At 41.4% G+C, this 26,048-nt stretch overlaps 1 long non-coding RNA gene across 1 annotated transcript in view; it reads right to left on the reverse strand.

The window, feature by feature from the left end:
- Positions 1–26,048, reverse strand: part of LOC141277634 (uncharacterized) — a 204,620-nt gene that overhangs the window by 147,634 nt on the left and 30,938 nt on the right. The window contains exon 2 of the long non-coding RNA XR_012329368.1: positions 22,307–22,353. This is a non-coding gene — a long non-coding RNA (uncharacterized lncRNA). The remainder of the gene's footprint in view (positions 1–22,306; positions 22,354–26,048) is intronic.

The following is a 26,048-nucleotide window of genomic DNA, read 5'->3' on the forward strand; positions in this document are numbered from 1 at the left end:
AAAACATTTAAAAATTTTTTTAAAAGTTCACAAACACTATTTACACTAGCCAAAAGGTGGAAACAATCCAAATAAATGGACATTTCATATAAATGGAACGGTACACTGTGTGTTATGACAGGCTACTTTCATTTATTACAATGTTTTCAAGGTCCATTCATGCTGCAGCATGTAACAGAGCTTCATTGCTTTTCATGGCTGGATAATATTCCATTATATGTACATACTACATTTTGTGTTTCCATTCATCTCTTGATGGTCATTGGAGTTTTTTCCACCTTTTGGCAAGACAAAATTTATATAAAATGTCCGGAATCAGTAAATCCATAGAGACAGAAAGCAGATTAGTAATTGCCAGGGGCTGGAGGATCAAGGAGCCAAGGGCAAGTTGAGGGGGTGACTACTAATGGGTACAAGGTTTTCTTTGGGCATGATGAAAAGGTTCTAAAATTAGATTATGGTGCTTTTATGTGGAATACATATATAAAATCATCTCTACTTCTTCTCCTGTCCTAGATTTCTCTTACTAACCCTCCTGTAATGCATCTTCCTTCTCCTCTATTTTTCCTAAAATACAGTCATAGAAATGTTTAAATCAAAGGAGAGAGGAGAGAGAGAGAGGAATAAAATAGCACGGGAATGCTGGAGTGAAGACCACAGCAACTTACTCTCCTGCCCACCACGGCGCCATACTTCGTTTGGGTTCCTCTGAAAGCAGAGCTTGAGATGGGGTGCAGGTCATGTATTTGGAAGGGGATCCCAAAGTGTAAAACTGAAGGTTAAGGGACAGTGAGATGGGGAAGAAGAACTAGCCAGTGTAAGGATGCTTTAATCAGTTTTCAGGGTCTCGATTTCACCAAGACCACTGAAGAGCCTATTGAAGACCTTCTAGAACTGTCCACCTGACAGGCTGGGGCATTATTTATCCATGGGCTCATGTTCCCCATTGCTTGAGGGTGGCCTCTAGGGGCTGTAACTCCTGGGCAGTGCTTGAGTGTGGGTTCAGCATGTCCCTGGTGTTGGAGAAGGCCTGCGGCAGAAGGTGGAAGCAGCAGTGAAAGGCGAGTCAGTACTGTCCCCCACCACTGCAGCCAAAATAGGGAGCATGACCCCTATCTCATAATGGAGCCACATGCTACGTGCCCCCCTCACATACCATGGAATGTTTTTTTTAATACATTTATTTATTTATTTTTGGCTGCGTTGGGGCTTCGTTGCTGCGTGCGGTCTTTCTCTAGCTGCGGCAAGCGGGGGCTACTCTTTGTTGCAGTGCGCAGGCTTCTCATTGCGGTGGCTTCTCTTGTTGCGGAGCATGGGCTCTAGTGCGTGGGTTTCAGTAGTTGTGGCGCACGGGCTCAGTAGCTGTGGCACACGGGGTCTAGAACGCAGGCTCAGTAGTTGTGGCACACATGCTCAGCTGCTCCGCGGCATGTGGGATCCTCCCAGACCAGGGCTCGAACCCGTGATCCCTGCATTGGCAGGCGGATTCTTAACCACTGCGCCACCAGGGAAGTCCAGTATGTACTCTTGATTCTGGTTTCTTTTGCTCAACAAAACATTCTTGAGCTTCACTCATAATGTTGCATGATCAGCAGCTTCTTCCTTTTCAGTGCTGAGAAGTCTTCCATTGTATGAATACACCACAATTTGTTTATCCATTCTCCTACTGATGGAAATTTGGATCATTGCCAGTTTGGGGCTATTATGAGGAAAACTTATGAACATTCTTGTACAGTGTTTTGTGAACATTATTATAAATTTAATTTTTTAAAGTCTCTTTGCACGTGTAGAGTTGCCTCATTATGTAGTCTCTTTCTTTGCTTTATAAACCTTAGTACAAGACGGAGAAGGAGTCAGAAAGAAACAAAGGAGAAGGGCAGGCTCTGCTCCGTTCCCCAGAAGGCCCGCCACATCCCCTGGCCAAACAGGCCATGTGCTATAGGGAATGTATTTAATACACGTACTGAATGTTGTTGTATAAAAAGTAGTCAGAATATTTTTTTAATATGCCCTTTATTACAAAAAATGAGCAAAAGACATCCCTAACTTCTACTATATCTTTAACATACACCCCAGGTATGCAGAGCTTTTAGTTTCTACTTTCTTGTTTCTGCAAAATTTGAATTTCTTATGAGTATGCATTCTTTTATAATCAGAAAAACAGTAAAGATTTTTTAAGTCCATTCAATGTGGGTGAGTCTCCAAGAACGTGTCTTCTCTCCCTCAAAATCACCATTATGACAGAATTTAATGATATCAAACACCATACATATGCATATATAATATGTATATATGTATATAATATGTATATATACAATATATATGTGTGAATATAGAGAAAAATACTATAAATATAACAGGAAAAATCTTGAACAGCCTAGAGCTGAGAATAAAGCATCAAATTATGGCCCCATTACCCTCTCCCAGAAGCAATAGCTAAAATATATCCAAGTAACATTAGCATAAGGAAAGCTTTGGGTTTGGGTTTTCCTTGGCAGCTTTGGGTCTGTTGCTGCACACGGGCTTTCTCTAGTTGCGGCGAGCGGGGCTACTCTTTTGTTGTGGTGCACGGGCTTCTCATTGCGGTGGCTCCTCTTGTTGCAGAGCATGGACTCCAGGCATGCGGACTTCAGTAGTTGTGGCTCGCGGGCTCAGTAGTTGTGGCTCACAGGCTCTAGAGCACAGGCTCAGTAGTTGTGGTGCACGGGCTTAGCTGCTCCGCGGCATGTGGGATCTTCCCGGACCAGGGCTCGAACCCGTGTCCCCTGCACTGGCAGGCGGATTCTTAACCACTGCGCCACCAGGGAAGCCCAGCAAAGATATTTAAATGTAAGGATCAAAATAGGTTTTTATTCATCAGATGAAATCGCAGAATCTGAGGATCAGACCATTAAACATCCAAGCGGCGTCTCAGCAGACAGTTTGCTTGTGGCTGTTCTCTTAACCCCAGCTGGCCTTCTAGGTGGGCCAGCGGGCCTCACCATGAATCCCCTCTAGGCCTAGGCTGTTCTTACCACCACCCTGAGATTGTTTTCCTTCCCTTCAAGTCTCTGCTGCTACAGTCTCCTAGCCATACTGCGTCCATCAAAACCTCTAGGTCCCATGCCCCAAGCACTGACTTCTCTTGACTGCCGAGTTTATGACTTATGAACCCCCCTGGGACACAGTTAAAGACCCTCCCTCTCCCTGCAGGAAACCAGGACATTTCAGCAGTGGCCTTCCAGAGGCATCTTCCCCGCCTCAGTGGTCTAACCTAAAATACTAGCTTAAGTGGTGGGGATTCTAGGCGCTCTAGGAAGAGGGTGTTTATGGCAGACCTATTTACAGGCCAGGCAGAGCTTGCAATGACAGCATGCAGATGACCACCTCCTCTGTTTATGGCTTGTCCTGCCTCCACTATTTACCCTCAAGGATAGAGATTCTAAAGCACAAATTCATGAAGAGCAATTTTTTAGCTGCTGCTGGCACACAGCTGAGAATTGACTCGGTTCTCACTATGGAGCCAGGATGTGTCACGCTTGGAAAAGCTATTGTAGCAGTGGGGTGATCTCATTAAAATCATAAAATAAGCTAAAGCAATCAACACTGCATCCTTGGAAGGCTGGAATAAGGCAGGAGCTCAGAAATCGCTGGGAGGCAAAAAGTTCCTTTTTCATGTGCGGGGAGAAAAGATCTCGGCTCCTATCCCTATGCTTGGGTGTCTCAATGCATGCCTATCGGCCTAATCACATACCTTGCTTCTTTGGCACTTACACGCACAAACTAATCAGGCTTGATATACTAAAAAGTTAGCATCACCTAGCAATTTTCATCTTTGAAAAGCTTACGTATTTTCATGAAGGGACATGTGCAGGAATTTTCTTAGCAGTGCTAGTCATAATAGCCTTCAATGGGAAACCACAAAATCATCATCAGTAGGAGAATGGATAAATAAGACAGCAAGGAGAATTAACGATCTTCAACTTTACACACAATACACTTGGATCCCACAAGCACAATATTGAGTGAAAGAAGTCAGATGCAGGAGTACATAAAGCTCGCAAATGTTAGTTTAATACGCTGTTAGGAGTCAGACAGTGGTTACCCATGCAGGCACGTGGCGACTACGCAGAAGGCACGAGGAGCTTCTGAGGGGCTGGACATGCTCTGGTTTTTTATCTAGGTGCTGGTTTCCTGAGCTATATACACTTATGATCTATGCACTTTTTCGTATGTATATTATACTTTAATAAGAGCTCATTTGACAGGCATAAAGTTTCAGTTAAGCAAGATGAATAAGCCCTGGAGAGCTGCTGTTAACAGTGCACTTACAGTCAACAATACTGTATCATACACTTAACAACTTGTTAACAGAGTAGATCTCATGTTAAGAGTTTGCACTACAATAAAATTTAAAAAATTTTAAATCATTAGAAAAAACTCTCCACATCAAACTGTGACAGATGCCCAATGACTGTAAATTGCAGTGAAGGAAATCGAGAGGAGTAGAGATGAATGGTTAAGTGGTACAAGGCTGTGTTCTGTGGCTAGTATTTATTGAGGAAAGAACTTCAAAAAGTAGAGAAAAGGAAGTGAGAAAGTGTGTCAAATTTCAGTATGTCCTTACAGATGGCCAAAAGTCATATGAAAAGATGCTCAACCTTGCTAATTATTAGAGAAATGCAAATCAAAACTACAATGAGGTATCACCTCACACCGGTCAGAATGGCCATCATCAAAAAGGCTACAAATAATAAATGCTGAAGAGGGTGTGGAGAAAAGGGAACCCTCCTACACTATTGGTGGGAATGTAAATTGGTACAGCCACTATGGAGAACAGTATGGAGGTTCCTTAAAAAACTAAAAACAGAACTACCACATGATCCAGCAATCCCACTCCTGGGTGTATATCTGGAGAAAAACATAAGTCGAAAAGATATATGCACCCTAGTGTTCATTGCAGCACTATTTACAATAGCCAAGACATGGAAGCAACCTAAATGTCTATCAACAGATGAATGGGTAAAGAAGATGGGATACATATATACAATGGAATATTACTCAGCCATAATAAAGAATGAAATAATGCCATTTGCAGCAACACAGATGGACCCAGAGATTATCATCCTAAGTGAAGTAAATCAAACAGAGAAAGACAAATATCATATGGTATCACTTACATGTGGAATCTAAAAAATGATACAAATGAACTTATTTACAAAACAAACAGAGTCACAGACTTCAAAAACAAACTTATGGTTACCAAAGGGGAAAGGCTGTGGGGAAGGATAAATTAGGAGGCTGGGATTAACATATACACACTACTAGATATAAAACAGATAATCAACAAGGACCTACTGTATAGCACAGGGAACTCTACTCAATACTCTGGAATAAGCTACATGGGAAAAGAATCTGAAAAAGAATATATATATATATATATATATATATATATATATATATATATATATATAACTAAGTCACTTTGCTGTATACCTGAAACTAACACAATATTGTAAATCAACTATACTCCCATATAAAATAAAAATTTTTTTTAAAGTTTCAGTATGTCCCTTCTTGGAGAAACCAGAACACATACATCAATGCAAAAAATGTCTCACACCAAAAGTCTTGACAAGCAAAAAGGAGGTCACGTGTCAAGGCAAGAGGTAAACATCCCATGGAATTTCTTCCCTCCACTAAAAGTCATACACAATATCGTTATGTTCTTATTCTAAGAAGCAATAAGAATTTGAAAGCAATTTCTTTCCCTTGTTTCTCAGAGTTGATAACTCTCCGGCTCCAAATCCTCAGACTGGAACAGGACCATGTGTCCATTGCTCAACACCCAGACACCCAAAGTTTTGGTCCAGACATGCTCAAGTGAGAGTCCTCAAATACTTGAGACAGAGGAGACAGGGCAAGCGTTCAGAGACCTACATGTCTGCCTAAGACAACTACACATCATTTTATGTACACGAGAAGAGATTTACATGCACAAGAAAAAAACCTTTGAGGAAACTGTGACAAAGTTCATGAGAATCTATTGAATTAATTTTTCCTCCAAAGAACAAAGAACTCCTTGAGGATAAGTTGGGTACCTTTGTAGCCCCCCATCTCGACACTCAAGGTCCCTTTCCCCTAAAGCATGGTTTCTCACACCTTCGGGTGCTACAAATCCCAGAGACCTTGTTAAAATGCAGACTCTGATTTGTGGGTCTGGGCTGGGGCCCAAGATTCTGCATTTCTAACAAACTCCCAAGTGATGCTGACGCTGCTGGGCTGAGGACCACACTTTGAATGGCACAGTCCTAAAACAGGGATTTGTTAGTGATCATAGGAACCTGATAGAATCCTCTTACTGATATTTTCAGGGTTTTATTTTGTTTTGTTTGTTTTTTAGTACACACTAATAGTCTCTGAATACAAAGACGCTATCAACAGTGATGGTGGGCCTGGACCCGATTGATGGAGGACAGAAGTGGGACAGAAATACTATTTCCTGTATACTATTTGTACTTTGTGATTCATGAGCTACGTGAAGGTATACCCATTCCAGAAATTAAATAAATAAATTTACAACAGGGAGAAAAAAGAACAAGAATTCATGTCTTATGTCTGGTTCGCTCCTAGGAAGTAAAGCAGGCACCAGTATAATCTGCCACAACATTCTGATTCATTCTTTAACTTGGTAAGCAAAGCCAGATCCGTTGTGTGGAGACATAATTAGTATCCAGGAAGCACTAGGCTTGATCACAAGGGTCCCTCGTCTTGTCCTGCAGCTGTTGATGGTGAGCCCTGTCACTGGGATCTGAGGCGGTTTCAGTGACTAATAACTGATGGAAGGCTGCGTACTTCAACGCGAGCACGTATCTAGGATATAATTCATCAACAAGATGATAAAGAAGCCTGTTAAGGTTACAGCTCCTTCCAAGTCCTGGCTTTTCTAGCATTAAGCACAATCAAAGCAAAGCTGTTAGGGTTGGGAAGAGGACTGCCACATACACGGCACTAAAGGCTGAGTGGGAAAATGTACATTTCAGATGGGAGGAATCCGTCCTTTCATTGAACAACGGATTTTCAAATACATTTTCAGACAGTGATTTGTTAAGCTTACGATTAATTTGTAAGTAGAAAACAATTTTAAAGTGTGTTTATAATTGTAGGATATTTACTGGTAAACTTTTTAATGAAGTATGGTATACAAAGAATACCACACAAATCCTAAGTGTATAGATGAATGAAATTTCACAAAGTGAACACACCCAAGGAAAAGAATCAAGAAATGAAACATTATCAGAACCCCAGAAAGCATGCATTATGCTTCCCTCCAGCCACAAACCCCTACCCCAAGGTAACCCCTATTTTGACTTCTAATAGCACAGTACTTTTGCCTGGTTTTGACCTTTATAAGATGGAATCATACACTATTATATTTGTAAGATTTTAATTAGCACTTTCATGATACCATTTTCTAATCAGTAAATTGTACATCTTTGTCTCTATACTCAGAAAGGGTGGCCATGAGTGTCTGGCTGATTAAGTCATCAAAGTATCAATACATTCCTAAACCACTGTGTTTTGGTTTTTTTTTTTTCAAAAGAGTTGCATGAGAGAACATTGCCCCAAAATTACAATACCTCTCTATAAAAGGACACATCCCAGGACAGCATCTCTATCTCCATTCTCTTTCCAAGTCATCAACTTTAAATTACTAAGTGACCCAGAGGCACTACAGATTCCAGGTCTGCAATTCTCTTCAGAGTCAGGAAAAAGAGTGGAGAGGATAAATCTTCAGCCTGTCAGCAAACCCTGAAACAACAATATCCCTGTTAACCTCGTTAGGAAGAAATTCCATTCTCTTGTACTCTGGGGAGGAGAGAAGATACAGCCCCTGAAATTAGACTATCTGCTCTGCTGGTGTAAGATGGGGCAAGATTAGGGCGACTTCATTTTGGATTTAGCAGGTGACTAAATGGGATGCCTGAGGGATGTCTTTTGGGTGAAGACACTCTGGGCAGGGTAAGATATAGAAAGTGGCACAAAGAAGACTTCAGAAGAAAATGCTATAAAGGCAATTGATGAAGTTGTTGACAGAGCGGAGACTTGGAATCTAGTTCTGTGGTATGGATGTCAGGAATCAGTGCTATTTATGACCATACAGAGGATACTGGATACCAAAAGGAGAGCAGCAGCATCTTTACTTTCCCATTTTTTCCCCTCAGAAAGTCTCTCTGGCTGAAGTCTACCTCACTTCATGTCAAACCCAGCAAGACTGAGGGGATAATAGCCATGGGGAAGGATTTGAAGGACAAGAGCCCATTTTATGATAGCTGGAGAGATGAAAGCTTCATTCTCGGTCCAGAATGAAATCATTACGGCTCTGGAATGTAAGGATTTAATACAAAATGTTTACCCATGTGAAGTCCTTTTATAACATCCATATGTACATTACAGAGCCTGACATCTTGATTAAGCAACATATCCCATCTTATTTTAGGTCATCAGAACCTACTGGGAGTGGCACACGGCCATGAAAGGAAGCTGTGGCAACTGTGAAGCTTTCGGTCAGCAAACATTCACAGGGTGCCTATTGTCCAGTTGGCACAGACTGAAGTACATTCCCCGGGTCTTAGGGAATTCACCATGGGGGTGGGAGATAAGCATCCCCTGGGAGTCTCTTAGAAATGCAAAATCTCCAGCCCCTCCCCACTCCTGAATCAGAATCTGAGTTGGAATAAGACTACCAGGTGGTTTACACCAATATTTAAATTTGAGGGGCTTTGAGCTTAAATGACAATCTAGCTCGGTTATTCTCAACCCTAGCTGCAAGGAGAATCTGTAAAGTCCTTATTCCTCCTCCTACACTGTTGGTGGGAATGTAAGTTGGTGCAGCCACTGTGGAAAAGAGTATGGAAGTTCCTCAGAAAACTAAAACAGAATTAGCATATGATCCAGCAATCCCACTACTGGGCATATACCTGGACAAAACTATAAGTCAAAAGGATACACGCACCCCAATGTTCATCTCTGTCTCTATAGCAGCACTATTCACAATAGCAAGACATGGAAACAACCTAAATGTCCATCGACAGATGAATGGATAAAGAAGCTGTGGTACATATATACAATGGAATACTACTCAGCCATAAAAAAGAACAAAATAATGCCATTTGCAGCAACATGGATGCAACTAGAGATTATCATGCTAAGTGAAGTAAGTCAGAAAGAGAAAGGCAAATACCATATGGTATCACTTGTATGTGGAATCTAAAAGATGACACAAAGGAACCTATCTATGAAACAGAAACAGAATCACAGACATAGAGAACAGACTGATGGTTGCCAAGGGGGAGGTGGTTGGGGGAGGGATGGAGTGGGAGACTGGGGTTAGCAGGTGTAAGCTTTTATATATAGAACAGATAACAAGGTCCTACTATATAGCACAGAGAACTATGTTCAACGTCCTATGGTAAACCATAATGGAAAAGAATATTTTAAAACAAAGAGTGTATATATATGTATGACTGAATCACTTTGCTGTACAGCACTAATAAGCACACAACATTGTAAATCAACTCTACTTCAATTAAAAAAAAGTCCTTCTTCGCAATAGAGCAGTAAATCACAAGAAGACCTGGGGTGGGAGCATTTCAGGCACAGAAAACAGCCAGAGAAAATGTCATGAGGTGGGGACAATCTTGGTGTATTCCAGGGACAACAAATAGGGCTGACTGATGGAGAGAGTGGTGGGAGTTGAGGTCAGCAAGAAAGGCCATTCCAAAGTGACTTTCAGGCCACTGGAACTGGGATGGATTTTATCTGATGGGAAGCCATTGATGGCTTTTGAACAGGGACTAGTTTGTAAGAATTTAATATAAAAAAATACCTAAGCCCTGAACTAAATTGTGATGTTTTTAAATAGTTGTTTTTTTGACTTCCTTACTCCCTTACCCCATTAAAAAAACAAAACAAAACCCTTGCAAATCTGAAAGTAGTCTACTAATGCAGTGTAGAAACCAAAATTTTGTTAGGATAACAGAATTCACAGAGGAAGATTAATTAAGTAAACCCACAGGTTGAAGTCCTTGCGTGCTGTTGCAAGATCATTGATGGGGGGGGAGGAAGGGAGGGAGAGGGAGGGGGAGGGGAGGGAGGGGAGGGGACAGGGAGGGGAGAGGGAGGGGGAGAGAGGGAGGGGGGAGGGGGAGGGAGAGAGGGAGAGAGGGAGAGAGGGAGAGAGGGAGAGAGGGAGAGAGGGAGAGAGGGAGAGAGGGAGAGAGGGAGAGAGGGAGAGAGAGAGAGAGAGAGAGAGGGAGAGAGAGAGAGGACCCCTACATTTACAAGGGAACACAATAGATCGGACCCTGTCCCCAGATTTCTTCTTGGGCTGCTCCCTCTCCCACCTCCAGCAATTCCTCTACTTAAGTCCCTTTTAGCCAGACTCCTGGCAGAAGTCACTTAACATCAGTTAGGCAAGTTCTGAATAAAATCTGTGCCCATTGCTCTTGTCCTCATCCTGGAATGGGCCTGCCTCACTTCTCCCTCAAAATCACAATTCTGGGTCCAGGGATGACAGCACAAAGTCGAAAAAAGTGCGGGCTGGAGAAGGACATGGTGCAAAGTCTGGGAGATGAATCCCAAAGACTGTTAAATCCAGCAAAGACAGTAAAGTACCATCCAACCCAGTTCTCCCCACTTCATGGATTTGGAAACTGAGACCCAGAAAAGTGAAGTCATTTTTTTTGTCAGGCTGTAGGGCTAATTTGTGGCTGAATCCAGTGTAGAACCCAGGCCCTCGATGAAAATGCCTGTCCTCTGAGGAGTGCCGTTTGCCTCCAGAAAGCCTGACACCATCCTCCCCACTGAGCCTATAGCATGGATGTATGTCTTTGTCCCCGTCCTTGGAGCTTCTGTGAATATCTCAAAAATTCTCCCTAGAGTCGGGACAAGTCCAGGAAACATATGTAACTGTCAGAGGACCATTAGAGGCTGTGGAGTACGAAGAACTCTTCAACTGGTGGGGAGGTTCCAGGGGCTGCCCCAACTTCAGACCTGAGCCATTCCAGCAGACGAGGAGGAAACCCACAGGAACCAGAATTTGTAAGACCCTTCACAGAAGTGGCTGCCAGCACACGAAGGTCCCCTAGGACTTTGCATAATCCCATGTGAGCTAGGGTAAGCCTGGACCCCATAAACAAGCCCCAGCAATCAGCACGAAGCCTGTCAGCCTTCAGAGGACTTGAATGTAATGGTCCCCACTGTCAGGCAAATTCTGGGCAAAAGCAGTGTGACTGGACCTCCAGTGCAGGAGACACTCAGGGTCCAGTACCTCAGCACCTATTCTAACTATGGCTGCATAACAAGCCACTAAAATTTAGTGGCTTGAAATAATAAGCATTTGTTAAATTCTCCTGATTCTGTGGGTCAGCTGAGAGGTTCTTCTGGTCTGGGCTGCCTAGCACAGTCTCATTCACCTGTCTAGTAGGTGGCAGGGTGGTTGATCTAAGGGGCCACAGCTGGGATGGCTCATATCTGTTCCATGGAGTCCAGTAGGCTAGCCTGGGCTCCATCACCTGGCGGACTCAGGGTTACAAAGAGCACCAAGAAAGGGCAAACTCCAAAGAGCAGGGGCTATTGAAGATTCTCTTAGAAAACAAACTTACGTTTACCAAAGGGGGAAGGTCGGGGGAGGGATAAATTAGGAGTTTGGGATTAACAGATACACATGACTATACAGGAAACAGATAATCAACAAGGACCTACTGTATAGCACAGGCAACTCTATTTAATAATCTGTAATAACCTAAATGGGAAAAGAATCTGAAAAGGAATGGATACATGTATACGTATAACTGAATCACTTTGCTGTACACCTAAAACTAACACATCATTGTTAATCAACTATACTCCAATATAAAATTAAATTTTTTAAAAAAAGATTGTTTGTATCCTACAGCCAAGTCCAGGTTCAAGGGGTGGGAAAACAGACCCAACCTCTTGATGGGAGGAGCAGTAAAGTTAACTTGCAAAGGGCGTACAGGCAGAGACGGGGTTGGAGCATGGAATTTGTAGCCTTTTTTTGCAATCAACCGCTTTATACAGGGTCCTCCGAGCACAAACCTCCTTCCTCACCCCATGAAAAATACAGTGCTTCTCATCCTTGCTTCTCACAGTCACTTGCTTTGCCTCTTAAGTAACTGGGTCCCACAGAGATGTCACAACATTCCAACATGATACAATTCCAAAAGAATAGCTAGTGTTCCACATTAGCCAGCGATTTATCGATTTCATCCACGCACTAGTTGCTTTTATTCTCAGGGTCATTCATGCATACGACAAGTAAACATTTTTTTAACGTATTTGTTTCTCTGTTAAAGATTTCTTTTATGGGACAGTTTTACTCAGACACCCTGCTTGTGGGTGGTGGCTTTCTGCCCAATAGCAACACTACGAATTATATTTACAAAATCAACATGCTATAAGACAGTAGTAGACTAAATTAGAAATATAATGCTTGGCTGATTGCTTATTGCTTGTACCGTATATTTTTCACACATCATCGTGTGGATGTTTAAAGGTCAGGATTGCATTTACACTTGAGTTGTCTAAAATAAGAAAGCCATAACCAGGAAATTCAACAATATATTTTCTTGTGCATGCTCTATTTTCTCTCTGGCCAAGTCCTCAAGAAGTCGGAAAACACACAACCTTGTGTGCATCCTGGGGTATGGGAGTGACATGGGGCCAACGAAGCTGCAATTTTTAGATTTATTTCTCTATCTATCTATCTATTTACTTTGGCAGTGCCGGGTCTTAGTTGCAGCATGTGGGATCTTCGTTGTGGTACATGGGATCTTTTCATTGCAGCATGTGGACTTCTTAGTTGTGGCATGCATGCTTCTTAGTTGCGGCACGCATGCAGGATCTAGTTCCCCGGCCAGGGATCGAATCTAGGCCCCCTGCATTGGGAGGCTGGAGTCTTACCTACTGGACCACCAGGAAAGTCGCTGCAATTTTTTTTTTAATGTTGCAAGTTGCTAAGAATCATTAGGTTCTCATTGGTACTGGTGACATTCAACATATTTAAATTTGAAAAGACCTAACGTTAGTATTCCTTCTTGCCGTATGGGTCTAGAATTTTGTGAAAAGCTCAGTCAAATGCAGCCCATTTATTCCAGTCATAAAGAGAACAGAGAAAAACGACTAGGGATCTGTTCCAAATGCTAATCTCTTCTCGTAAGTAGCACTCCAAGGAACATGTGAATTTACTCCTCTATCAAAAGCATCCATGAGATGTATTAGCTGCCCTTACGGGTCATCTGTAGGTGCCCCTTTATGTGTGTGCATGGAAGTAAGTGTATCTGTGTAGTAGAATTTTTTTTCTTCAGATGTAAAGTTACATGAAGTACCGGTCTCTTTCTAAACATGTCCTCTTTCTGGGTTTAGATATGTCATTAATGATATAATACAGGGGTTGCCAAATTTTTCCCATAAAGGGCCAGATAACAAATGGATTTAGGCTTTTCAGGCCATATGGTCTGTCCCAACTAAACTCTGCTGTGGTGGGCATGAAAGCCACCACAGACAATCTGTAAATGCATGGGCATGGCTGTGTCCCAATAAAACTTTATTTACGGACACTGAATTCTTCATGTAATTGTCACATGTCACGAAATACCATTCTTCTAAAAAAATTTTTGCAACCATATATATACAAGTGTCAAAACCCCTTAGTAAAAGTGGTGGGGGGAGGGATAAATTGGGAGGTTGGGATTAACATACACACACTGCTACATATAAAATAATCAACGAGGACCTCCTGGATAGCACAGGGAACTCTACTCAGTATTTTTTAATAATGTGTGAGGGAAAAGAATCTGAAAAAAAATATATGTATGTAGAAATGAATCACTTCACTGTATACCTGAAACTAACACAACATTGTAAATCATCTATAATTCAATTTTTTTAAAGGGGGGGAAAAGAATGTTACAAAAAAAAACTCTCTTAGTAGTCTACAGACTCCTGATCTACTGCATTAATTAACGGAGCAACCACCTGACAAAGGAAGCAAAGAGTCCAGACATGAGTCCTCCAATGCCATTTTAGCATCTCTATTTTCTCTATGAACACATTTCTCTGTGAAAGCTAATTTCTTAACATTTTTAAACAACCCTGCTTTTATATATAACCACAAGAAAGAGTTACTTCTTTGTGCCTCTGTATTTTTTTTAAGATAAAAGCCATTTGATAGCAAATTAGTCTTCCCTTTCTTTATTTGCACATAATTTTGTAAGTTTAGCTCTTTCCTTTTCCTTATTTATTCTTTACAAAGCTTCATATTTCTTTGTCTGAGTGATATGACAATGATCTGTGAATTGGCAACACAAGTAATAAATCACTAAGTTGTGGAACAAAACTCATTCTGATAATGGCAGCTTATTTCTCCATCCAAGAATCAGCAAATTCCATCCTTAAGACCTTCCATTATATATTGTAGTTCTAGCCCCATACTGTCTTTGATTATAGTATATCATAAAGACCTGTGTTCAATCTGATCCTTTTTGATTTTCCAATTTAGATCTCAAGAAGTGAATAAAATCAATATCAGCATTTTGACAGTGGTAGTAGTTCAGACTTTGTTCAGCATTTTTTCTTATAACTTATGTTCCTCTATATTCTTGTGATACATAGAGAATGTTTCGCAGTGTTTGCATTTATCTCATTGCATTGAATGTTTCTATCTGATACAGAGAAGGCTGGATGCCTCCGTGTCCAGATAAAACTGCTCCACAGTTCATCTCATTCTGGATGGATTAAGCAGGTCTAATGAATCTTTTCATGTTACTTTGCCATCTGACGCCTTATGACGTTTTTTGGTAAAAATATTACGCTGGATTTATTTAGTAGAAGCTTTAACGTTGTAAGTGGCTCTTTGAATACTAAACCTATTTGATTTGCTTTTCCCATAGTCAAGATGACATGACATCAGTCTATTCTGAGTGGGTGAATGTTCCCCTTGAGGCACTTCCACTCAGGTATTATTTACATCCTCCTTCATTCCTGTGTTACCACCACAAAAAAAAAAGTGCATGGATCTATATTTTTCAACATAGGTCTTTTCCTTCTTCAGCTTAACCATGAATTCAATTCAGTGGCCTTGGGGGACTCACTGGGCACTGAGTTTGGTGCCAGAGACTGTGAAAGGTACAAATATGAGGGGGACATGCCCAGTCTCAAGGCACTTACACTTGTCCTGAGGAAGAAGAGCTCAAACACCAACAGCTACTAAATGGAACAGAATATGTGGACTGGGTTTTAGATGGAGGGTCTTAGGTAATGGAGAGATTACTTACTGCAGGTCTCATAACCTCGATTCTAAGTTTCTTTTGCCATGCCTATTAAAGTACTGCCACTATTGTCCTCTCCCGTCTGCTGAGATGAGGTAGCCTCTTTCTGCTTTGAGGTCTAACTATGAAACTTTAAACTATGAAATTAAAAATGCTTATTCCCTACACCTACCAAATTTATTCAGTATTCTTGTACGGAGAAAAAAAGCTAAAAAAAGATGCTGAGACATAACCAATTTTCTGTTTTGACTTTATCATCTCATGCAGTCAAAAATTTGCTGATTAATTATGAAAAAAGTAAAACCACTGAATCGAAGAACTAGTGGGGCTGATTTTTGGAATGGAAATTGAATGGACTGGCTGAACTGACTGCTCAGTTCAGACCGATCGAGCTGAAACCTAGTCAGGTTCAGCCCGGGCAGAGGCAGGGGCAGGTTAAAGCTGTGTCTGGGAAAGCAGAGGTGCAGTTATTAAGGATCAGAGGTGAGAGGAGGTGATGGGGTTCAGAACTAAGAAAGCAATCAAGATTTGGCAGATCGGAGACGTGATCAGGGCAAGCAGTGGCCCCCAAAACACCGATAGAAACATCAACCAAAAATCTAAACCAGGGACCCCAAAGGAAGACATTCTAAGAGACTGAAGGAAAAGAGTAATTTAGCAGAGAATCAAATCAAAGGTGAGAAAAGACCCTGATAAAAAGAATCAAAGGCTTATAGAAAGGAATGAAGTACTGATATATGCTACAACATGGATGACCATCAAATTATTAAGTGAAAGAAGCCAACCACAAAAGACTTCAACTGTATGATTCCATTCACGTGAAATGTCCAGAACAGGGAAATCTACAGAGACAGAAGGTACATTAGTGGTAGCCTAGGCTGAAGAGAATGGGGAGTAGGGAGTGACAGCTCATGGGTATGGAATTTCTTTTTGGGATAATGAATATGTTCCAAGATTGATTTTGGTGATGGTTATACAACTCTGTGAATATTCTAAAAGCCATTGAATTGTATACTTTAAATTGTAAATTGCATGGTTTGTGAATTATATCTCATTTAATTATATCTTATTTAAAAAGTTAAAAAAAAAAAAAAGGGCTTCCCTGGTGGCGCAGTGGTTGAGAGTCCACCTGCCGATGCAGGGGACGCGGGTTCGTGCCCCGGTCCGGGAAGATCCCACATGCCGCGGAGCGGCTGGGCCCGTGAGCCATGGCTGCTGAGCCTGCGCGTCCGGAGCCTGTGCTCCGCAACGGGAGAGGCCACAACAGTGAGAGGCCCGCGTACCACAAAAAAAAAAAAAAAAAGTTAAAAAAAAAAAGAATCAAAGGCTTGTCTTCACCTAGGACTTTTTACTCTCTTCCTGCGAAACCCTGGACCAAACCCCTGGGCTGTTCAAAAGGGCTCACAATTATGGACGCTGGACTCCAGTAAAGAGAAAATTAAGAGGACTGTAGTTCCCTGAAGCAGAAGCTGAAGCAAACATTCTTTTATATCGCTTCTGTAAGACTTTCACCGAAAGATTTTTATTTTTTAAAGACAGACATCATCGTTAAATTAGCACTTAATTTAGCAAACTATGAGGTTTAACTATTTGGGTTAAAATTCAGCAAAGGTTGGATCCTGATACTCCTGAGAATGTCCATGAGAATACAGTATAAATCAAGAGCTTCAAGCTTTTAGTTCTCACTCTACAAGTACTTAAATGGCCAATTCGGAACTTGAAATAGGTACATATTTTCTTCTCCATTTCTAAGCTGGCACTGTTTCTCTTCCTTGTAAAGGACTTTATGTGAGAGTTCTCTGATGAAAGGTATCGCTCTGATAAGTGCAGGTGCTACTGGAACACAGCCCGTCACCACCAGCTCAGACATGAAGAGTTGTATCTACAGATCACAGTGAAATTGAAAAGAGCAGGAGTTGGCCCCATGGAGGGATCTAATGGACCGGCAGCTGTCAGTTCATTGTTTAAACGCTTGCTGTTCCTCAATGGTGAATTTTTTCCCCTAGAAGCTAGCTCAAACCAACATATGACCCTTTTGTATAATCTATATAGACTGCTGGTTTACTGCAGAGCACTTGAAACCGAAAATACAAAAGCTTTCTTTGAGTGTTAAAACGAAACAACTTCTGACTTGCTCTGAAAATGCACATTGTGGAGATTCTTATCTGGATGGGCCTCTGATTTCCAGCCAAGTTTGGAGGAGGATGGTCTAATAATAAACCAGCAAAGCAGTCTGAGTAGTAAATTCACATAAGAGCTTTTCAGAAAATGTGGAGATAAAATCCAAAAGAGAAACTCTCAAAACAATCCCCAAACTAATAAATTTCACTCCTCCACCTCCCCTATGATGAAAATGAAAGCACAAAAGAACAAGCCTCCTTGTATTAGTAAGAGTAGGTTATTTTCTTTCTTTGTTTAAAAAAAAAAAGCACTTTTTAGCTGCTTCTGATTATGTTTAAAACTACATACTGATAGGAGAACATTGGAAAATACCCATAATCCCACCATTCTAAAATAACCATCTTTTTTCTGTAGATATCTACACTGGGTATTTTTATATGAAAGTTTTATCACACTGTGTGTACAATTTCATAAGAGTAAGTTATTCTTGAAAAGGTAGTGAAGGTCAGTTGAACCTTCGACAAACGTCAACTGTGAAGGTTAGTTGATGACAACAGTTCTCACTTCTCTGATATACTTTCTTCCATGGCTTCTGCCAAATGTAATACATCTTGCAGGATCAAAAGAGACAGTAACACTTTAACAAAGGAAGAGAAAAATCAGTCGAGTTAATGGCACAGAGATTTGGAGCAGAATCAAATCCTGGTCTTAGCCTTTTGACAGTTCCCCTATGTTAGTCAGCAAAAAAATGTGTGAGTTTCTCAATTCATCCTATTTTACCCCCAAATCAATCTAACTTCCCCTTATGTAGGCCCCCAAATGATCATGAATGCAACTAGAAGATGTGCTCTAGATGCAGCTGGCTGAACCCAAATAAAATGTCTATGGCACGTGAGTATGTGCGTATTTGAGCGCGAGTGTGGACACGTGTATTTATGTGTGCATGCACACCTGTGTGCACACACTCATTTGTAATGAACACCCCTAAACAAAAGCATTTTAGTTTCCCGAAGGGCAACACTCAATAATCATGAACTAATTGTGATAAAAACTACCATTTACTAAGTACTAACTAAGCTCTGTGCTAGTGATGATGCTTGCCTTATCTATAGGCAAATCAATTGATGTGATACACCACATTGACAAAAAGAAAGGAAAAAACCACATGATCATCTCAATAGATGCAGAAAAGGCATTTCACAAAATTCAGCGTCCATTCATGATAAAACTCTCATCAAAGCGGGTAGAGAGGAAACATATCTCAACATAAAGGCCATTTATGACAAACCCACAGCCAACATAATATTCAACGGTGAAAAGCTAAAAACCTTCCCGCTAAATTCAGGAACAAGAAAAGGATGCCCACTCTTACCACTTCTAATCAACATAGGATTGGAAGTCCTAGCCACAGCCCTCAGACCGCAAAAAAAAAGAAATAAAAGGTATCCAAAGTGGAAGGGAAGAGGTAAAACTGTCACTGTGTGTAGGTGACATGATATTCTATACAGAGAACCCTAGTCTCCACACAAAAATTATTAGAAATAAAAAACAAACAACCCAATCAAAAAATGGACAGAAGACCCAAGTAGACGTTTCTCAAAGAAGACATACAGATGGCTAAAAAGCACATGAAAAGTTGCTCAACGTTGCTCATTATTAGAGAAACACAAACCAAAACTGCAATGAGGTATTATCTCACACGGTTCAGAATGGCCATCATCAAAATGTCTACAAGTAATAAATGCTGAAGAGGGTGTGAAGAAAAGGGAACCCTCCTACACTGTTGGTGGGAATGTAAGTTGGTACAACCACTACAGAAAACAGTATGGAGTTTCCTTAAAAAACTAAAAATAGAACTGCCATATGATGCAGCAATCTCACTCCTGGACATATACCTGGAGAAAACCATAACTCAAAAAGACACATGCACCCCAATGTTCATTGCAGCACTGTTTACAACAGCCAAGACATGGGAGCAACCTAAATGTTCATCGGCAGATGAATGGATAAAGAAAATGTGGTAATATATAGAATGGAATATTACTCAGCCACAAAAAAGAATGAAATAATGCCATTTGCAGCAACAGGGATAGATCTAGAGATTATCATACTAGGTGAAGTAAGTCAGATAGAGAAAAAGTATCACATGATATCACTTATATGTAGAATCTTTAAAAAATGATACAAATGAACTTACAAAACAGAAACAGACTCACAGGCTTCAAAAACAAACTTATGGTTACCAAAGGGGAAAGGGGGTGAGCAGGAGGGATAAATTAGGAAGTTGGGATTAACATATATACACTACTATATATAAAATAGATAATCGGGCTTCCCTGGTGGCGCAGTGGTTGAGAGTCCACCTGCCGATGCAGGGGACACGGGTTTGTGCCCCGGTCCGGGAAGATCCCACATGCCGCGGAGCAGCTGGGCCCGTGAGCCATGGCCACTGAGCCTGCGTGTCCGGAGACTGTGCTCCACAACGGGATAGACCACCATGGTGAGAGGTCCACGTACCGCAAAAAAAAAAAAAAAGATAATCAACAAGGACCTAGTATATAGCACAGGGAACTCTACTCACTACTCCGTAATAGCCTACATGGGAAAGTAATCTGAAAAAGAATAGATATATGTATAACTAAGTCACTTTCCTGTACACCTTAAACTAACACAACATTGTAAATCAACTATACTCCAATACAAAATTAAAAAAATTTTAATTAATAAAAGCTATTAGAACTAATGAATTCATAAAGGTAGCAGGATGCAATAGATTCCTGTATATTAATCTTGTATTTCTATACACTAATAATGAACTATCAGAAAAAGTAAAAAGAAAAAAATCCCACTCAAAATTGCATCAAAAACAAAATACCTAAGAGTGAACTTAAACACAGAGGTGAAAGACCTATATACTGAAAACTATAAAAGAATGATAAAGGAAACTGAAGATGATTCAAAGAAATGGAAAGATATACCATGCTCTTGGATTGGAAGAATTAATATTGTTAAAATGGCCATTTTACCCAAAGCAATCTACAGATTTAATGCAATCTTTATAAAAATATCCATGACATTTTTCACAGAACTAGAACAAATAATAATACAATTTATATGGAACCACAAAAGACCTAGAATTGCCAAACAATCCTGAGAAAAAAAGAACAAAGCTGGAGGTATAACCCTTCCAGACTTCAGACTATACTACAAAGCTACAGTAATCAAAATAGTGTGGTACTGGCACAAAAACAGACACAAAAATCAATGGACCAGAATAGAGAGCCCAGAAATAAACTCACACATGTATGGTCAATTAATCTACAACAAAGGAGGCAAGAATATACAATGGAGAAAAGCAAGTCTCTTCAACAAGTAGTGTCGGGAAATCTGGAGAGCTACATGTAAATCAATAAAATTAGGACATTCCCTCACACCTTATACAAAACTAAACTTGAAATGGTTTAAAGACCTAAATGTAAGATATGACACCATAAAATTCCTAGAAGAGAACATAGGAGAAATACTGTTTGACATAAACTGTAGCACTATTTTCTTAGATCAGTCTCCCAAGGCAAAAGAAACAAAAGCAAAAATAAATAAATGGGACCTAATCAAACTTAAAAGCTTTAGCTGCATAGCACAGGGAGATCAGTTTGGTGCTTTGTGACCACCTAGAGGGGTGGGATAGGGAGGGTGGGAGGGAGATGCAAGAGGGAGGAGATATGGGGATATACATATATGTATAGCTAATTCACTTTGTTATAAAGCAGAAACTAACACACCATTGTAAAGCAATTATACGCCAATAAAGATGTTAAAAAAAATAAACTTAGGGGCTTCCCTGGTGGCGCAGTGGTTGAGAGTCCACCTGCCAATGCAGGGGACACGGGTTCGTGCCCTGGTCCGGGAAGATCCCACACGCCGTGGAGCGGCTGGGCCCATGAGCCATGGCCGCTGAGCCTGCACGTCTGGAGCCTGTGCTCCGCAACGGGAGAGGCCACAACAGTGAGAGGCCCATGTACCACAAGAAAAATAAAAATAATAAAAAATAATAAATAAATAAACTTAAAAGCTTTTGCACAGCAAAGGAAACCATAAACAAAATGAAAAGACAGCCTAGGGAATGGGAGAAAATATTTGAAAACGATGTGACCAACAAGGGCTTAATTTCCAAAATATACAAACAGCTCACACAACTCAATATCAAAAAACAAACAACCCAGTCAAAAAATGGGTGGAAGATCTAAATAGACATTTTTCCAGAGAAGACATACAGATGGCCAACAAGTACATGAAAAGATACTCAACATCACTAAGCACAGAAATGCAAATCAAAACTACAATGAGGTATCACCTCACACTGGTCAGAATGGCTATCATCAAAAATCTACAAATAATAAATGTTGGAGAGGATGTAAAGAAAAGGGAACCCTCCTACACTGTTGGTGGGAACGTAAATTGGTGCAGCCACTATGGAAAACAGTATGGAGGTTCCTTAAAAAACTAAAAATAGAATTACCATATGATCCAGCAATTCCACTCCTAGGTATATATGCAGAAAAAAATGAAAACTCTAATTCGAAAAGATACATGCATCCCAATGTTCACAGCAACACTATTTACAGGGACTTCCCTGGTGGTCCAGTGGTTAAGACTCTGTGCTTCCACTGCAGGGGGTGTGGGTTCAATCCCTGGTCAGGGAACTAAGATCCCACAGGCTGCGAGGCAATGCCAAAAAATAAAAATTAAAAAAAGAAAGAAACCAGCTTAACCCAACTTCTTAAAAATACAAATTAGTTTGATATTTTTGTGTTATATTTTCAGTATATTTATGATCTAAGTTCTGTACTTACCCCATACAAGGACACGATACAACGTGGTTTTCAATGGCAGACAAGATCTAAAAAGCAAAAGAAAAGTTAGAACCTTGGAAGGACAAAGGTTTTACATATTTTTATGACATATTCCATAATTTAACAATTATCATTGACTTAGGCAAGGATCTTAATATTACAAATCTGCAAAAAGTTTTCTCTGACTAGCTTACAAATCTGTTAGAACATTTTGGATTTTATTTTCCGTCAAAAAATTTCACACACAGGAAATTCATGGATCTTTAATCTCTTTCATAAAAAGATAATTTGAATTCAATTACACTTTACAAGATTAATTGTTAGAACTGGGTGCTGAGAAAAGATTGAAGACTAATTCTGAAAATACAGCATTGTTTAGTTCATTGTGGATAACAGTTAAAAATAAATATCCTGAGCTTGCTGAAATTGCCTTAAAATAACTTGTTCTACTTTCCTCACCACCCATATGTAAGATTGACCTCTCTACCATGAGTGCTATTAAAACAAAACATAAACATTTTAGATATGCATTATGCCCTATGAGGAATGGTCTCTAGTTAATAAGCAAGAAACAAGCTCATTTGTAACATTAGAAATTCAAATACTGATACAATGTTCATTTTAAAATGTGCATAGGCATTTAATATGAGGAATTACTACTTCACTCAACTTGTGTTTAGCTGTGATTGTGGAATAACAAAAAGCTAGGTGTAATAGTAATTATATTAATCACCTACATGCATACCCTTTCATAAACATGTCTGGTTTCTGTAATTCTTTTGCTTTTTATGTTATACTTGCTTTGATTATATTTATTAAAATATAATTGATGTCTCTTGAATCTAATAAAACAGTTAGGCTTGGATTTTATGTCTTTTTTATTTTAGTTTTATAGGATTTTACTGTTTTTTGGGTTTTTTTTTTTTTTTTTTTGCGGTACGCAGGCCTCTCACTGTTGTGGCCTCTCCCGCTGCGGAGCACAGGCTCCGGACGTGCAGGCTCAGCGGCCATGGCATGTGGGATCTTCCCGGACCGGGGCACGAACCCCTGTCCCCTGCATCGGCAGGCAGACTCTCAACCACTGCGCTGCCAGGGAAGCCCAGATTTTATTGTATTTTTACAAAAGTATCGATATGCTATGAGCTGGAAGTTTTTAACGTCTAATAATTTACCACAGATAGCTTGAGAAGCACTGCCCTAATTGCTTCCACTTAGGAACCATGTTGGCCAACCAGGGAATCTGCATCCATCTCAGTCTTTTAGATTTGGGCTGGTCCAACTCACTCAACTGAATCCTAGAAGGTTTGGATCAAAGGATTTAGCACAAATTGTTCCCTGGCATCCATGCACTCAATCCTGTTTATATAGACTCAATTGCCTGACCCTCTTTAACCCCCATGTCCCATCCCAGGACCCCTAACCAAAAAGGAAGCATGACAGAGTCATTCAGGCTATTGAGAAACGCTGACGGAAATATCTTTCCTTGTTTTCCTTTAAGAACATAGATGGAATGCACTGGGCTGAGGCAGAGGAGGTAAGTTGAAAATCAAGTTGACAAGGAGAAAAATGTTAAGAATAGAGCAGAAATTAATTATTAGAGAAATGCAAATCAAAACTACAAAGAGATATTGCCTCACACCAGTCAGAATGACCATCATGAAAAAATCTACAAACAATAAATGCTGGAGAGGGTGTGGCGAAAAGGGAACCCTCCTACACTGTTGGTGGGAATGTAAATTGATACAGCCACTATGGAGAACAGTATGGAGGTTCCTTAAAAAACTAAAAGTAGAGCTATCATATGATCCAGCAATCCCACTCCTGGGCGTATACCCAGAGAAAACCATAATGAAAAGAGTCATTTACCACAATGTTCATTGCAGCTCTATTTACAATAGCCAGGACATGGAAGCAACCTAAGTGTCCATCAACAGATGAATAGATAAAGAAGATGTGGCACATATATACAATGGAATATTACTCAGCCATTCAAAAGAATGAAATAAAGCCATTTGTGGCAACATGGATGGACCTAGAGATTATCATACTAAGTGAAGTAAGACACAGAAAGACAAATATCATATGATATTGCTTATATATGGAATCTAAAAAGAAATGATACAAGTGACCTTATTTACAAAACAGAAACAGACTCACAGACTTAGAGAACGAACTTATGGTTACCAAGGAAGAAGGGTAACAGGTAAGGATAGATTGGGAGTTTGGGATTGACATGTACACACTGCTGTATTTAAAACAGATAACCAACAAGGGAAAGAAAAGAATGAATAAACAACCTGTGGTATATTAATGAAATACTACTTAGCAATAAAAAGGGTAAGACCACTTGTGCAATTCAGTAAGATAGATGAATCTCACAAACATTTTGCTATGCAAAACAAGATGGAAGACGCGGAGATCACCTTCCTCCCCACAGATACACCAGAAATACATCTACGCGTGGAACAACTCCTACGGAGCACCTACTAAACGCTGGCAGAAGACCTCAGAACTCCCAAAAGGCAAGGAACCCCCCCACGTACCTGGGTAGGGCAAAAGAAAAAAATAAACAGAGACAAAAGGATAGGGACGGGTCCTGCACCAGCAGGAGAGAGCTGTGAAGGAGGAAAAGTGTCCACACACTAGGAAGCCCCTTCGCGGGCGGAGACTTCGGGTGGCGGAGTGGGGGAGCTTGGGAGCCACGGAGGAGAGCACAGCAACAGGGGTGCGGAGGGCAAAGCGGAGAGATTCCAACGCAGAGGATCGGGCCGACCGGCACTCACCAGCTCGAGAGGCTTCTCTGCTCGCCCGCTGGGCCGGGCGGGGCTGGGAGCTGAGGCTCCGAACACAGCCTGCAGGGCGTTGGTGCACCGCAGCTGGCCGGGAGGGAGTCCGGGGCGGGGGGGTCTGGACCTGCCGAGGAGGCAAGAGACTTTTTCTTCCCTCTTTGTTTCCTGGTGCGCGAGGAGAGGGGATTGAGAGCGCTGCTTGGAGGAGCTCCAGAGACGGGCTCGAGTCGCGGCTAAAAGTGCGGAGCCCAGAGACAGACATGAGACGCTAGGGCCGCTGCTGCCGCCACCGGGAGGCCTGTGTGCGAACACGGGTCACTGTCCACACCCCCTTCCGGGGGGCCTGTGCGGCCTGCCACTGCCGGGGCCCCGGGATCCCGGGACAGCTCCCCCGGGAGAGCGCACGGCGCGCCTCAGGCTAGCAGCATCACGCCGGCCTCTGCCGCCGCGGGCCCGCCCCCGCACAACGTGACCCTCCCCTCCCCCCCCCTCCCCCCCGGCCTGAGTGAGCCAGAGCCTCCGAATCAGCGGCTCCTTTAACCCCGTCCTGTCTGAGCAAAGAACAGACGCCCTCCTGCGACCTACACGCACAGGCGGGGCCAAATCCAAAGCTGAGCCCCTGGGAGCTGTGAGAACAAAGAAGAGAAAGGGAAATCACTCCCAGCAGCCTCAGGAGCAGCGGATTAAAGCTCCACAATCAACTTGATATACCCTGCATCTGTGGAATACATGAATAGACAAGGAATCATCCCAAATTAAGGAGCCCTGTGGATGAAAGGCTCTTGGTGCTGCAGCCAGGAGTCAGTGCTGTGCCTCTGAGGTGGGAGAGCCAACTTCAGGACACTGGTCCGCAAGAGGCCTCCCAGCTGCACATAATATCAAACAGCGAAAATCTCCCAGAGATCTCCATCTCAACGCCAGCACCCAGCTTCACTCAACGACCAGCAAGCTAC

This window comes from Tursiops truncatus, chromosome X (assembly GCF_011762595.2).
Source record: "Tursiops truncatus isolate mTurTru1 chromosome X, mTurTru1.mat.Y, whole genome shotgun sequence".
NCBI lineage: Eukaryota > Metazoa > Chordata > Mammalia > Artiodactyla > Delphinidae > Tursiops > Tursiops truncatus.